Below are 16,901 nucleotides of genomic sequence, written 5' to 3' on the forward strand. Positions count from 1 at the left end.
CTAAGTAAACTTGATTAATAGCCATTAATGGACTTCTCCTCCAAGAACTTATCCAAACCTTTTTTAAACCCAGCTACACTAACTGCACTAACCACATCCTCTGGCAACAAATTCCAGAGCTTTATTGTGCGTTGAGTGAAAAAGAATGTTCTCCGATTAGTCTTAAATGTGCCACATGCTAACTTCATGGAATGCTCCCTAGTCCTTCTATTATTCGAAAGTGTAAATAACCGATTCACATCTACTCGTTCAAGACCTCTCATGAACTTAAAGACCTCTATCATATCCCCCCTCAGCCGTCTCTTCTCCAAGCTGAACAGCCCTAATCTCTTCAGCCTTTCCTCCTAGGGGAGCTGTTCCATCCCCTTTATCATTTTGGTTGCCCTTCTCTGTACCTTCTCCAGTGCAACTATATCTTTTTTGAATGCAGCGACCAGAATTGTACACAATTTTCAAGGTGGGGTCTCACCATGGAGCAATACAGAGGCATTATGACATTTTCCATTTTATTAATCATTCCCTTCCTAATAATTCCTAACATTGTTTGCTTTTTTGACTGCCACAGCACACTGAACCGACGATTTCAATGTGTTATCCACTATGATGCCTAGATCTTTTTCCTGGGTGGTAGCTCCTAATATGGAACCTAACATCGTGTAACTACAGCATGGATTGTTTTTCCCTATATGCATCACCTTGCACTTGTCCACCTTAAATTTCATCTGTCATTTGGATACCCAATCTTCCAGTCTTGCAAGATGCTCCTGTAATCTATCACAATCTGCTTGTGATTTAACTACTCTGAATAATTTTGTATCATCCACAAATTTGATAACCTCACTCATCTCCGATTAGTTTTAAATGTGCTACTTGCTAACTTTATGGAGTTCCCCCTAGTCCTTCTATTATCTGAAAGAGTAAATAACCGATTCACATTTACCCATTCTAGATCTCTCATGATTTTAAACACCTCTATAATATCCCCCCTCAGCTGTCTCTTCTCCAAGCTGAAAAGTCCTAACCTTTTTAGCCTTTCCTCATAGGGGAACTGTTCCATCCCCTTTATCATTTTGGTTGTCCTTCTCTGTACCTTCTCCAGTGCAACTATATCTTTTTTGAGATGCAGATAGATCAAGTTAAAGCTAATAGGCAAAGGATGGTATAAGACATAAACACAAAATATCAATCAAGATCAAAACAAAACATACCCGGCAAAAGGTTGATTCAAAGGCTTAAAGTAACAAAGTGGCTTCTAAGGCACTGGCAAATGAAGCTAATGCTCCCTTGAACTCTAAAGACCATGCAAAAAATGTGCCAAAAGAAGTCACATGGATAAGACCAACCAATCAAAAAACAATAGAATTTTTATGAATGGATGCCATGTAACTCCAATGAACCAATCAAAAAGAAGAAACTCCAATAATGGTTAATCTTTTAACAGCAGCAATACAATATCTTGGGAGGGGGGGGGGGGTGAGGGGAGATTAAAATGGCACCTAAAATAGGAAATCAAACTCAAAAGATCCATAGAAAGCACTAAATGAATTTGAAAAGGCATGGCAGAAGTCCAAGAGTTAGAGGGACAATACAAAAAAACAAAGCGATCAAAACTAAATGGTTTTAAAAACACTGATCATTCAGTTTCTTGGTTGAAATCCTCCTGATGCAGTGACTGTAACCTTTAAATCCAGCATTGTTTGGGTTGGTAAAAAAACACCGCCCCCAGGACCTGCCTGATTCTTGATCAATGACCAAAAAATCTATGATCCGAGATTGCATGATGTATTTCCAGTCAGTGTATCACCATGGGACTTCAACGTGAGACTGTCGAAGACAACTGCACTGTTAAAAAAATTCTCCTTTTAATCATCCGGGTGGTCTTACCCCATGTATAATAAGGAACATGGACACATAATAACACTGATCGCCCCCCTGTAGATCAGCAGTCAGAGGGAAAGTGAAGACTAGACATGTTTCCCAATACCGGATGAGTGAATTCAGGCAAGGAAAGTGACATGGCACAGGGTCGGAAGTATCCATATGGGATGTGACCCGGGAGCGTAACTCAGAAGATAGTAAAAACTCCTATGAAAAACAAATTGAGGCAAAGTATTAAAGGCAGGATGAGGAGCTAGTATAGGCCAACAACGCTTTAGATGGCATACACTTGACCCTCGTATCCCGAATATGGTAGAACGCATGTGATCCTATCTGAGACCAGGATTGATGGCAAGCAAGCGTGTGCCACTATTCCATCATGGAACTTCTGAAGTATTAAAAGACTCTGGCTTTGAATCTTAAATGTATCTGGACTGATCCTATTTCATTTCATATAATTTATTAATCGCTTCACACAAAAAAAGGAAGAAGCGATGTACAATAAAACATACATAAAAATAAGAATTTGTACATATAACAGAAAAGCTCATACATATATGTAATACATCCGCTAAGCAATAGGAATATTACAACATCATATGTCGACATCTTAGCTACATGTAATTCACTGATCGATAGAATCAATAAGATGATCTGAAGATGCAGGCTGCCAGTACAATCCCGAATATATTTAAAAGTATATATGTGTGACATTATAACCATACACACTACAGTGAACACTAAGATCTCAAAATAAAGGACTACTGACTGTTCCCACAATATGGAGCACTCATTTGACACAAGTGAGAGATCGTGTGTTCTCCATAGCGGGTCCAAAACTTTGGAGCTCTCTACCTGCGATGTTACGTCTGATACCAGATAGAAAGAGATTTAAATGTGAGCTAAAATCATGGCTATTCATCATGGCATACAACCTAACTTAAAAATATAAGAAAGCCGAGATCTACTATAACAAGAAGGACAAGAATTGAAACATGAGGAATAAAGTAACAAGAGATTGTAAGAATCTCAATACAACTTACTGAATAATACGTGAATTTTGTTATTTTGATTTAGTTTTCTATACTTCTCGCCTTATCTCCTAGATCTTTAGTTATTAGATATTGGAACATTTCAATTGGTAGATGTTAATACCTGTTTAAGAATACTACCTCTGTAACCATCATTATTTACTGATTTATATGTATGAATGATACTTTGTAAACCGTTGCGATCTTTACATATCAGGTCGTTCCAGGGTTTCTATTCCTGCTAATGTAACCCCTTGATACATTCCAGTTACCTCCAAGTGGAAGACACATTTGATCCGGTCTGATCGAACTGGGCATGCTCCTGCAGAGGATGTGAGTTATGCTCTTGATTAGAAACTGGAGAGTAAAGGAGCTGCGGCGGATGGTATCTCCGCAATGGCAGCCGTATTCACCAGCCCAGCTCTCTGGTAGAGCCTCCATCTGTTCCCAGAGGGGATCAGGCACAAACAAACATTGTATGAGCTTCCAGGTGGGGGAATTTGTCTAAACCCCTTTTAAATCCCAGCTCTGCGCGATGCCTTGATCAAGTCCAGTGGCAACAAATTGCACCGCTTAAATTGTTCAGGGAGTGAAAAAAATATTTTCTCCACAATTTGTTTAAAATCTGTTACCTCTTCGTTTCATGGAGAGTTCCCTTGTCCAGTGATTCTCAACCCAGTCCTTGGGATGGTCACTCCCAGTCGGTCTGGTTTTCAGGATATCCACAATGAATATGCATGGATATCCTGCGGCATGCAAATCTCTCTCAGGCATATTCACTGTGGATATCCTGAGAGCCAGACCGACTGGGAGTGATCCCCCGAGGACTGGGTTGAGAACCCCTGCCCTTGTACTATATACGTAGCGGGGGTTAAAAGCTGTACAAATATATTTTTTCCCCCAGTGGTCATCTTGGGATTTTTGTAGGTTGGCTTTTTGTATATCCAACATCTCTTCAATTTTTGGGCTGGGTCTCAGGGGTACAAATTGCCACCGAGCACACACACTAAGCCCTAGAGGGCTGGTGGGAGAGGGAAGGCAGAGCCCTCTAGTCTAAGACAGAGGTAAGGAGACACAGAGAGAGTAAGGAGATCATCCCAGGATCTCACAGTTAGGAGGGGAGGTTCTGAGTAGGCCGAAAAGGCCTAATCAAGAACCTCCCCTGTTGATTATACCTGGGTTCAATCCCCGGCCTTGCCATCATTGCTGAACATACTGCTGGTATGGAAAAATACCAGCAGGCCCCAGAACACAAACCTGGGACCTTGAATGCCAGACAAAGCTATAATTGAGAGTGCATTTTGGATCCTCCCCGCCCGCTTTTGTGAGTATCAAGCTATCGGGCCGATACAGAACGGTGCTCAGCCGAGAGGGGGGCTACAAATGAAATAGTAAAATAACCATTCCCTGTTTATCTGTTCTGATCCTACTTGTGATTTTATAAACCTCCTTGACCTTTTTCTTCACGGTCCCTCTGAGTTCCAACCACCCTCACAGGACAGAGATGACCAGTTGTGTCCTGCAGCTGAGCAGGCCTCGTCCAGGCCCATTCCACATTCACAATCCATGCTTTTCCCTAAGTCACTGCTAGGGCCCCCATGACTATTCACTCCCTTCCTGGGGCAGCAAGTGAAGCTTCTGTGTTCTTCCCAAATTCTGGTCCGGTCGGACTGCACGAGCTCAAGCCGGGGACTGAATTCCAAGTCTCCTTCCGGATGGGATCTGGTAACGTATGCTACAGAGCTACTGCACGGCCACGGGATAGGCTTCACCTTTGGCACCGAAGCCAGGCCCAACCCAAAGAATCTCATCCAGCCCTGGTTTTCCCACTTTGCATTTATGAACTGGTAGTCCCTGCATTTTAGGGACTACAGCTCCCTAAAAGCAATAGGACAAAACCAGAACTGGGTGGACCCATGTCAGGGGGTGTATGCTGGCTCTATCAAGTATTTTAAGGACATTTAGACGCAAAGCAGAACGTAGGTGGCAGTTCAGTCACATAACCTAGAAGCCAACATGGCGTACTAAAGGCATCCAATCTTACTGCACATTTGCGCAACTGTGAAATAATATTGATCAACTGCCACACAATAGACTTGTGTTTACCTATTTATTTATGTACGTACATGCCCTTCACACAGGTGAACCTGAAAATGATTTCTGGGCACTTATAATGCTACAGTGAAACATTATACAAGTATTCATATTATCTGAATGTTTGCGTGGCGGGGAGAGTGCATGCACAGATCTCGTACTTAGACAAGTCAATACAGGGAGGCCATGATTGCACACCACAAATTTAACACATTTAAATTGCCACTAGAGGAAAATGTCTGTCTATACCCCTCCCCCAATTCTTGTGGACCAGAGAGGGACGTTGTATGGTCCAGTAGTGCATCCTTTTTCTAAGAGGCTAAAGTGGATTCCACTAGGGATGGGCATTCAGGAGAAACAATATAGGAAATGAGACGAAATGTCCTATTTTGTTTGGATCGTTTTCAAAATGGATAGAGTTAAATTACGACGAATTGAATATTCTTTTTCATGTAAAATCTATTACAAGGGCATAATTTAATTGTCTGTGGGTGTCTGTAGGGTGTGTGGGGGAGGGGCAACTGTGCAAGGCTATAAGGTTTGCCTAGGGTATTCAATACCCTTCCACTGACCACAGATTGCTGGAGGGAGCTGGACTTTTTTTTGACGGGCCCAGGACAGAGACTGAATGAATCGGGGCAGGAGGAGCAGGAAAAGCACAATAATTGTTCACACAGGACAGCAAAAAAAAGCTAGCACGGGCCCTGCACAGGAGTCACAGCTGTGGCCTGGGTCTTTTTCTACTGCAGCCATCCCCTTCCTTGTGTCTCTGCTGGCAACTCCCTGGTTGGAAAGGAGGGGCTGAAGCTAAAACAGCAGAGCAAATAACACCCCCCCTCTCTGCTGCAGCCCCTCCCTTCCTGTTGTCCCTCCACTGCTGCCTTTTGCAGCTGGGAACAGAAGAGGGAGGGGTTGGAGCAGGCAGGAAGAGAGTATGGTTTCTTTTTTGCTCTGCCCTAATTCAGCCCCTCCCCTCCTGCCCCTGAATTTCAGGAGGGGAGGGGATGAATTAGGAAGCAGAATGGATCTTATTTGTCCTGACATATCTGCTCCAGCCTGACCCCCTTCCTCTTCTCCTCTGCTCTGCATGCTGGCAGCGGGCCAGAGATCAGAGGACTGTACTCTGCTTCCTGAGATTGGAGGCACTGTCCAAAGAGTCAGTGTGCAGGGTCCATGAACACGTGCCCAGCAACATCCCTGAACTTTCATCCCTGTAATACCGGAGCAGGGTCCATAGCGAGACCATTCAGTCCTGCAAGGCTTGCAGCAGCTGGCAGATCTGCTCCTGTTAATATGCAACACAGCATTAAAATCCACCCTAGTATCTGAAGACTGGAGAGCAGCCAATGTAATACAAAAGTTTTAAAAAGAGCTTTAGGGGACAGGCAGGAAGATACAGACCAGAAAGCCTGACATCAGTGCTGGGCAAAACAGAATTACTGGATATATGGATAGGTATGGCTAAATGGGAAAGAGCCAAGATGTTTTTAGCAGAGGGAGGTCGTGCCTACAGATCTATTAAAATTAATTCTGAGGGTGTAAACACCTGGATAAGGGAGTACCTGGATTTTCAGAAGGCATTAAGGTCCCACATGGACATTCTCCTCCTTAAATTATACATTTATAGGGTAGGAGGCAATGCCCTGTTGTGGATTGGTACCTGCTTAAAAGATAAACAGACAGTAGGTCTAAACGGTCCGCTTTCCCAGCCAAGTGCCCAGGGATCTTTACTGGGACCAGTGTGGATTAACACAGCCATAAATGATCTGAAAAAGGAGCAATGAGTGAAGTGATCAGATCTACCGATGACGTAAAATTATTCAGAGTGGCTAAAACTCAAGCTCCTCGTGAGGAGCTGCAGGAGGACATTGCGAGAGTGGGGAGTTGGGCAGCTAAATGGCAGATGAAATTTAATGCAGGCAAGTGCAAAGTGATGCACATAGGGGTAAAAACAAAACATACAAAAAACCCATTCCTAACTATGTATGCACAATGCTGGGCTCCCTATTAGGAGTCACCACCCAGGAAAATGACCCTGGGGTCAGTGTGCACTTTTGTGTTGAAACATTCAGTTCTGTCTGCGGCCACAGCCAAAAAAACCCCAAATACAATCTTAGGAATTGCTTTGAAAGGAACAGAAAACAAAACTGGGAATATGGTCACATATGTTTATTGAATTTCAAAGAAACATCAACAAACTGGACACAGCAATGTTTGGTTCATGTGCAGGCACCACGTCAAAGAATACTACAAGTGTAAGACTACACGGAGCACAGCACAACCCCAATCGGCACACAGAAACGAATGTGTAACTCCAGCTTAACAAGAGAAGGGAAAGCAAGAAAAAAAAAAAACAAACCCAATAATAATCCAGGTAGCTGAGGCCTCCTAAATCATTTAAATGGTGGCTCCGAGCTCTAGGCCACCAGGGTTCTATTTAAGGGGGCCCAGGTGCGCCAAAAAAAAATAAAAATCCTGATTTACGTTTGGGACGGGCCCCTTAGGCATCCAATGTCTCCATCCCGCCAAAAACGCAAGGGCTGACAGAACGTGGGGGCCTTCCGAAAACGAGGAAGAGGAGTTTTCTTGCCAATGGAAAACCCCTTTCCCTTAACCACAGCGTTGGATATTTAATTCCAGATCAGGACGAAGGGAAATCAGGACCAAACAACCTCAAAAAGGGGGGAGGACAACGGAAAGAACATCCACTGCCCCCGCCCCATAATAGGGAAGAGGTTAGTGCCAGAAAGTTTGAGTCGCCGAACAAGCCCAAAACGAGCAGGCCCGAGGGCACCCGACACTCACACAGGGTGGAAACGCTCTGCGTCGTGACTCGTAAACAGGAGTCCAGCAGCTGCCCTCGGTTTCAGGCAATAGCGCATCTTTGGATAAAACATTAATGTGAACAAAAACAGCCAGAAAAATGTTTAACAGGAATTGGCCATCGCAGATCCTGTTGCCGTTTATTTAATAAAGGGGGAGGGGGGGAGATTCATGGAGCCACGATAGTTTAGCACGGGAGGGGCAGTCCCGCGATGTTTGGCCCCCTCCACTGACAAAACTATCACAGCTGCACTGCAGCGCGGTTTTTTTTATTGTGGAAAAAAAGCAAAAAAAAAAAAAGCGTGACGAAAGCAATCCTACCACGGTACCATCCCTTCCCGCGCGATGGCGGTCCAGCTCAGCCAGGGCCGCCATCGCTTAAAGGGCCAGAAGCCCGAAAAATGGCTTTCCTCCAAAAGCATTAAAAAAAAAAAGAAATCACCCTGGGGGTTGATGTTGATTCCTGGCCGCCACCTACCGAGGCAGCACTGCCCACCCCCCCCCCCGAAAAAAAAGATACCCATGGCACATGTGAGGTGACGGCCCTTTCCCTCCCCACCTCCCCCTTCTAAGACAAAAAGCCCCATAGCCAAGGGATCGGCCCCCTCTCCCCATCTCCTGTCCCTTTCCAACCCTCCATCCTAATAATAAAAAAATCCCTGGTGGTCTGGCAGGGGGGGGGAGGGGCAGGTGGACCCTCACCCCAACTCCCTCAGCACCTGTATCTTGAAAAAAAAAAGGGTCTTTGATAGCTGGCAGGTGTCGAAGGGTGGGGGTGGGATGGAACAGGGAGGGGTGATGCCTTGGTTAAGGGGCTTTTTGGCCTAGACGGGGAAGGTCCATCACCGCACGTGTGGTAAGGTGACCAACTGGCTGGTTCTGAACCGGACGGCCCAGTGTCACAGCTTGTAAAACCCGGTCAGCAAGGCCTGGTCCGTATCGGGCCAGTCCAGTAGCCAATCCGTAGTGGAAGCAGGCGGCCTTGGTAGTATTAATACCAATCAGCTGCCTTCTGTTTACCTTGTGGCGCCGGCGCAGCTGCGGAAGAGAGGGGAGAGAGAGGCACATGCCTTGCCTGCCCCAAGCGCGTGCGTTTCCCAGCTTCTCCTCCTCTCGCAATTCAGTTCGACCTCCGCTGCCGGCCGGCCACAGCTCCGTCCCTTTATTCACCAACCCTGCTGCATCCCGCCTCCCCCCTGGCCAGTGGGCTTGCCTGGCTTTATCACGATGGCTCCAGAGTCTCCAGTTACGACCCACCTGCTTGCCTCATTTTTTTTTGCCTGACTGGGGCGCGCTGCTGGTTCACCATCGCGTGCAGCTGGGCCAGGACCGGAGAGAGAGTGGGAAACATGACGGACGGAGACATCCCCTCTGACCAAGCGAGTCCTCGCTGGTGGTGCTGGTACTGCAGCTTTGGTTTTCTGTGCTATTGCCTGCTAGCTACAGACGCTGCTTTTATGTGCTGCTGTTGGCTTGTGCGCCACTGTCCTCCTGCCAGCTCCAGCCTCCCTCCAGGTAAAGTTGCCCTGTTGCTATTGCAGGTGGCTGGGTGGACTATTTCTAATTCTCCTATTTTTCCACTTCACCTGCCATTCTCTCCCCATTTATATTTGCTGGGACATAGGCAGTGCCCTAGTCAGGAAAATAAATGAGGAGGGCGGTCCTTGTGTGTATGTGAGAGTGAGAGAGCATGTATGTGAATGGGAGAGACTAGATAAGAGAGAGCATGAGCATGCTTGTGCGTGAGAGAGTATGTATGAGAGTGGAAGAGAGAGAATTTTATGTGTATGAGAGAGGGAGAGTGTGTGTGACAGACAGTGTACGTGTGTGTGAGTGAGTAGGAGAAAGAGTGTGAGTGTGTATGTGTACATGGGAGAAAAAGAAAATGGACACGTGTGAAGAAGACAGCATGAATAACAGGAACTGGAGGGCCCTCAGTATGGTTTGGGGCAATGGAAGCACATTTATACAAATGAGGAGGAGGGGCACTTTCTGACCATCCTCCTCCCCCCCCTCATGGCAGTCCTCAAGTGTCCAGTTCAGGTCTGTGAAAACGTTGGCCACCTTACACGTGTGCCACAAGTTTTTTTTTTCCTGAGGGGCTAGTGCCATCTTGGTAGGTACTGGGCGGGGGGTTGACCTTGACCCAGAGATGATTTTTTTAAGATTTTGAGGGATTTGTGCATTGGGCTTCTTGGCCCTTTTAACTTTTCGTGGGAGCATCAGGGACCCGTGTTAGTGGGTCAGAGATTATTGTATTTCCCCTGAAGAAGGCACGGGGGTGCTGAAACACTGCCAATGTTGGGACAGCGTGGGTTATATGAGCGGAACATTCGGGGATAAGTTAAACTGATTTACAATGATCTGAAAAAGCATAGTAAATAGTTAAACGGTTTTAGATAAGTTTAATATATACATTTTAGGTGGCATTAATAAAAGTCTAACAAATATACAGGTCAATACAGTAAGGCGCGGTAGGAAGAGCTGCGTTAGTGCCCGGCGCACCCGCAGTTGCCGCACGCACAGTGCAGCTCACCTACCGCTCGATCCTGTATGTAAATAGCTTGCAAATGCAAGCTGCGTCTAAGAAGTGTCTGTGAAGCGTTAGGCCCGCGCAACCCATTTTACTGTATAGAGCGCCTATACAGCGCCTATACAGTAACCTGGGTGCGCGGGCCCTAACGCTTCACGGACACGCTGGTATCTGTCATTTCAAATAAATGACATTTGAAATGACAGGTACCAGGAAGTGGACGGTTCTCCGACGCTCGGGATTGTCAGCCCTCTCCCCTCCTTCCGAAGCAAGGCGCGAAAGCAGCCTTGCTTCGGAAGGAGGGGAGACAGGACTGGCAGTGTAAAGTGAAAAAAAAAGTAGCAAGAGCGAGGGGAGAGAGGACGGGCAATCCTACGCTCGGGATTGCCAGTCCCTCCTCCCCTCCTCCCGAAGCAGGGCGCGAAAAGCAGCCTTGCTCCGGGAGGAGGGGAGAGAGGACTGGCAGTGTAAAGCGACTTACTTTTTGCAGCCCCCCTCCGGACATTGGCGAGGACGACCGCGGCTCCCCTCTCCTGCCTTCAGCTGCTCGTGAAGATGGACGCCTGCACGGGCAAAAGCGTCCCCTGTTTGTGCAATTGGGCCACTCAAGACGTGACGTCACATGCCGTGACGAGGATTGCCCGTCCTCTCTCCCCTCGCTCTTGCTACTTTTTTTCCCCTTTTTTTTTTGCTTCGGGAGGAGGGGAGAGGACTGGGGCTGCCCCGGAGACCGGCACCCATGGACGCGGCCAGGGCATGTGAGCGGGGGCTGGGGAAAAGTTTGCCGCCTACCCTTACCCCTGCCTCTAACGCAGGGGTAAGGGTAGGCGGTAAGTTAGCAGGTTAAACGCGCGGCAAAACGGCAGGGAAAGATAGCGATAGTCGGGGCGCGCGTTACTGGATGGGAGGGAATAGCTAATTCGCTCGTTTACATGCAATATACATGCCGCGGGCGGAAGGGGTTACCCGGTGATTTAAAGAGGCGGTAAGAATGGGTTAAAGGGGATTGTGTATCGCAGGAAGGGCTAACGCGGCCGGAAAGAGAGTAGAACGCGAGTTAGGAGCGGGGTAAATGCGGCCGCACTTTACTGGATAGACCTGACAGTTGGAGGTTTTAGGATTAAAATAATGGGATTAAAGAAATGGAACGAGAAGTAATGGGAAAAGGTATATGGAGGTAACAAAAGAGGTGCTCATCCGTATGATACTGGTTGCAGCCCATTGCCGGCAAGAGCCTGGAGATTACATTTGAGAGAGCACAATAGATTCTGGTACTATTTCCCATAATAGTTTTTGGTCAGTCCTAGTTCTTTTGATATTGTTCGGGGGACTGTGTTTGCTCATTATTACTTTTTGATTAGATATTACATGTTAAACAGCATTTAACGAGCATTACATACTGTTTAATAGTTCAATCTGTTTATTAAACATTTCCATCTTTAACAAAAAATAAAAAGATAAAATACAAAATACAGGGAAAATACAAATAATTAACATTCATAAGTAACAGATCTTGAACAGGAATTGCAAGAACATCTTAGGAATGAAGGTGAAAGTGTCATCAAGAGAAATGGAACTGTGAAGGGGCCATCACGACCAGAAAAGTCTCTGAGCAGGGCTGGGAAGCTGCCTTCCAGCTACAGAAGAGGGCGTGAGCAGTCTTGAAGCCTCACCAATAAATAAGAACATAAGAAAATGCCATACTGGGTCAGACCAAGGGTCCATCAAGCCCAGCATCCTGTTTCCAACAGTGGCCAATCCAGGCCATAAGGACCTGGCAAGTACCCAAAAACTAAGTCTATTCCATGTAACCATTGCTAATGGCAGTGGCTATTCTCTAAGGGGTAGATTTTCAGAGCCCTGCTCGCCTAAATCCGCCCAAAACCGGGCGGATTTAGGCGAGCAGGGCCCTGCGCGCCGGGAAGCCTATTTTACATAGGCCTCCCGGCGCGCGCAGAGCCCCGGGACTCGCGTAAGTCCCGGGGTTCTCGGAGGGGGGCGTGTCGGGGGCGTGTCGGGGGGGCGGGCCCGGTCGTCGCGGCGTTCCGGGGGCGTGTCGGCAGCGTTTTGGGGGCGGGTACGGGGCGTGGCTACGGCCCGGGGGCATGGCCACGCCCTCCGTACCCGCCCCCAGGTCGCGGCCCGGCGCGCAGCAGGCCCGCTGGCGCGCGGGGATTTACGTCTCCCTCCGGGAGGCGTAAATCCCCCGACAAAGGTAAGGGGGGGGTGTAGACAGGGCCGGGCGGGTGGGTTAGGTAGGGGAAGGGAGGGGAAGGTGAGGGGAGGGCAAAGGAAAGTTCCCTCCAAGGCCGCTCCGATTTCGGAGCGGCCTTGGAGGGAACGGGGGGAGGCAGCGCGGCTCGGCGCGCGCAGGCTATACAAAATCGATAGCCTTGCGCGCGCCGATCCAGGATTTTAGTGGATACGCGCGGCTCCGCGCGTATCTACTAAAATCCAGCGTACTTTTGCTTGAGTCTGATGCGCAAGCAAAAGTAGGCTGATCGCGCTTCTTTTAAAATCTACCCCTAAGTGAACTGTGAGTCATAGCCTGGACTTTAGGTATCTGTGGATTGCTATGGATGCTTGGTCCTAGTGCAGGCTGAAGAGAGAGAGTGCATGGAGAATTGTGATTTGATTTTCTTATAAGATTTAGATTTTTTTTTTAATATTCTGCTTTTCAAAGTGTACATCAAAGCAGATTACATTCAGGTACCGTAGGTATTTCCCTATCCCCGACAGGGCTTACAATCTGATTTTGTACCTGAGGCTACGGAGGGTAAAGTGACTTGCCCAAGGTCACAAGGAGTGACAGTGGGATTTGAACGCTACTTTCATGAAGGACAGTGTGCGAAACTTTTGATTTTTCCTGAATGTTTTTGGTTTCTATATTTTTTTGGACTTATTGAAGATTCTGCTTAAACAAACAATTTTTATTGTTGAGAGCAGAACCCTTGAAGTGGGCAGTGGATATTTGGAGGTGCACGTGTGAGTATCCTTGGCTCAGTTTGGCCCTGCAGGTTTCCCTGCGCCCAGCATAGGACCCAGGAGAGACTGTTTCCTCTCCTTAGGTGAATTTACCCCATGCTTTCTAAGGCCGAGAAGGTGACTCTTTGGAAATAGGGAAAACATGTAAACACAGTAACACAACCACCTCCGTGTCTTCAACGTAGGCAGGATCAACACGCCAGCAGGCAGATGCTTTAACCTGGAATTCAGTGCACATTTTTAATGCACAGGTTAATTCTTTTTTTTTTTTTAACTCTCGATGCAGTAAGCTAATTCTATGCAAATGCACGGGAGTTAAATATAAGTGCATAGTCTATATGCACATTTTAGGATGGGAGGGCTAAGAGGTGGTCTGGTGTCACTGGGAATTAAGCCTGAGGTTGCCCTCTACCTTTTGTTTCTGTGGCTGTGCTCCTCCTTTCCTCCAGGGTATACATATTTAGGTTCTTCAATCTCTCCTCATAAGTCATTCGATGAAGACCCTCCACCATTTTGGTCGCCCTTCTCTGGACCGCCTCCATCCTGTCTCTGTCCCTCTTGAGATACGGTCTCCAGAACTGAATACAATACTCCAGGTGAGGCCTCACCAAGGACCTGTATAAGGGGATTATAACTTCCCTTTTCTTACTCGATATTCCTCTCTCTATGCAGCCCAGCATTCTTCTGGCTTTAGCTATCGCCTTGTCACATTGTTTTGCCGACTTCAGATCATTAGAGACTATCACCCCAAGGTCTCTCTCCTGCTCCGTGCACATCAGCCCTTCTCCCCCCATCGAATACAGTTCATTTGGATTTTCACTCCCCATATGCATGACTCTGCACTTCTTGGCATTGAATCTCAGCTGCCATATCTTCGACCACTCTTCCAGTTTCCTTAAATCCCGTCTCATTCTCTCTACTCCTTCCGGCGTGTCCACTCTGTTGCAGATCTTAATGTCATCCGCAAAAAGACAAACCTTACCTTCTATCCTGTCCACAATGTCACTCACAAAGATATTGAACAGGACTGGTCCCAACACCGATCCTTGTGGCACTCCACTTAACACCGCTCTCTCTTCAGAGTAAGTTCCATTTACCATCACACATTGTCTTCTGTCTGTCAACCAGTTTGCAATCCAGGCCACCACCTCGGCACTCACTCCTAAGCTTCTCATTTTATTCACCAGTCTCCTGTGCGGGACCGTATCAAAAGCCTTGCTGAAATCCAAGTAGATGACAGAGTGCTCTTCCTTGATCCAGTTCCTTGTTACCCAGTCAAAAAAGTCAGATTTGTCTGACAGGATCTTCCCCTGGTGAATCCATGCTGCCTCTGGTCCAGTAATTCTCCCGACTGTAGATAGTTTATTCTTTCTTTCAACATTGACTCCATTACTTTTCCCACCACTGAGGTGAGGCTGACCGGTCTGTAGTTACCAGCCTCTTCTCTGTTCCCACTCTTGTGAAGTTGGACCACCACCGCTCTTCTCCAATCACTCGGCACCACTCCCGTTTCTAGGGATCTAGTGAACAGGTCACACAGCGGACCTGCCAGCACATCTGAGCTCTCTCAGTATCCTGGGATGAACCTCATCAGGCCCCATGGCTTTGTCCACTTTCAGTTTCTCCAGCTCTTCCCATACATTCTCTACTGTAAATGGAGTTACATCTACTCCACTCCCCTCCAGTTTCTTGTTAACTAGGGACGGTCCTTCTCCAGGGTCCTCTTTAGTGAACACTGAACTGAAGTATTTGTTTAATATTTCTGCCATTTCTTCATCTCTCTCCACACATTGATGCTTTTCATCTTTCAATTTCACTATACCGCTTTGGACTTTTCTTCTTTCTCTGATGTATCTGAAAAATGTTTTGTCACCTCTCTTTACCTCTTTGGCAATCCTTTCTTCCACTTGACTTTTTGCCGTCTTGATTACTTTCTTCGTCTCCCTCAGTTCTACCAGATATTCTTCTTTGTGCTCCTCCCTTTGGGATCTTTTATATTTCTTTAACGCTGTTCTTTTAGCCTTTATTTTTTCAGCCACCTCCTTTGAGAACCAGATAGAAAAGTAAAGAAAAGCAAAAGAAAAATGAAACCTAACATATAGATTAGTTGCCTTGGTAATTGCTCCTTTTAGTTTGATCCATTGTTGTTCCACATCTCTCTCATTCTCCCAGCCTTTTAGTTCTTCCTCCAGGTACTTCCCCATTTCATCCAAGTCTGTGTTTTTGAACTGCAAAACCTGGGTCTTTGTGCTTCTTTTCCATATCTTTTTTGTGATATTAAACCATACTGTTTGATGATCACAGGTGCTGAGGTGGGCGCCCACCTGGACATCAGAGACATTATCTCCATTAGTGAGCACTAAGTCAAGTATAGCTCCTTCTCTCGTGGTTTCCATAACCATTTGTTTGAACAAAGCTACTTGCAGGGCATCCACTATTTCTCTACTATTATTAGATTCTGCAGATGGGATTCTCCAGTCTACATCCGGCAAATTAAAGTCTCCAACGATCACCATTTCTCCCTTCTTTCCTATCTTTTGGATGTCTTCAACCAGATCTCTGTCCGCTCTTCCTTTTGGTTTGGAGGCCTGTAAACCACTCCAATAAAAATGGATGCCCCATCTTTTTTTATGTTGGCTCATAAAGCTTCTTCATTGCCCCATCTTCCTTGCAGCTCAGATGCTTGGATATTGTTTCTGACATAAAGAGCCACTCCTCCCCCTTTCCTATCCTCTCTGTCCTTCCTTAACAAGTTATAGCCCGGTATTGCCGTATCCCAATCATGCGATTCTGTGAACCATGTCTCTGTGACAGCAACAACGTCCAAGTCCGCCTCCTCCATTAGGGCTTGCAGATCTGGGATTTTATTGCCCAAACTACGAGCATTTGTATACATAGCTTTCCAGCTTTCATCATTCAGGTTACTGTTGTTCCTGGACTCCTTTTGTGACTTTAGTTGAGTTTTGTTATCCACTTCACCCTTTCCTTTTGCAAGATTAGTGCCTCTGATGTTGGATTCATCCAGCACAATGAGCTTTTTCCTTTGGTTACTGATCTGGAATTTCTGTATGCATTGGGTTTCTTCTCTCTTTTCAGACAACACTTCAATCTTTTTCTCAAGAACTTTTTCAGTATTTAATACAGAGAAGGTGTTTTGTACTTTTGCACTTGATACAGTGTGTCTCTGCATCACAGGTCTAATTCTACCAGAGCCCACTGTACTCCTGGTGTTTTGTGAGTTCCTTAATGCCCTGTGTGAGTGGGGGCATAGACTTGTGTGCTGCACAGCTGTCAAGAATGGGTGTTTGTGGGTCACAGGTCTTATCCTACCTGAGCCCACTGTAAATCTCTTTTTCCTCGACTTGGTTTTTTTGTGGTAATGGGGAATTAATTACTGAATAATGTAAAGTGGGTGAGACTCTCTTCATTGAAGCTAATTCAGCTTTAACTTCAGCCAACTCCTTTTTCAAGGAAGAGAGTTCTGAGCAAATGGGATAAGCCCTAAGTTTCCAGATGATTTCTCTCAGAATGAAGGCTCCACAATAGTTACATTGGAT

General features: G+C 46.4%; 1 protein-coding gene across 1 annotated transcript in view; it reads right to left on the minus strand.

Moving 5' to 3' along the window:
* Positions 1–16,901, minus strand: part of LOC115083904 (amiloride-sensitive amine oxidase [copper-containing]-like) — a 41,473-nt gene that overhangs the window by 16,318 nt on the left and 8,254 nt on the right. The gene's annotated exons all lie outside the window — the stretch shown is intronic.

The sequence above is a fragment of the Rhinatrema bivittatum genome, chromosome 2 (assembly GCF_901001135.1).
Source record: "Rhinatrema bivittatum chromosome 2, aRhiBiv1.1, whole genome shotgun sequence".
NCBI lineage: Eukaryota > Metazoa > Chordata > Amphibia > Gymnophiona > Rhinatrematidae > Rhinatrema > Rhinatrema bivittatum.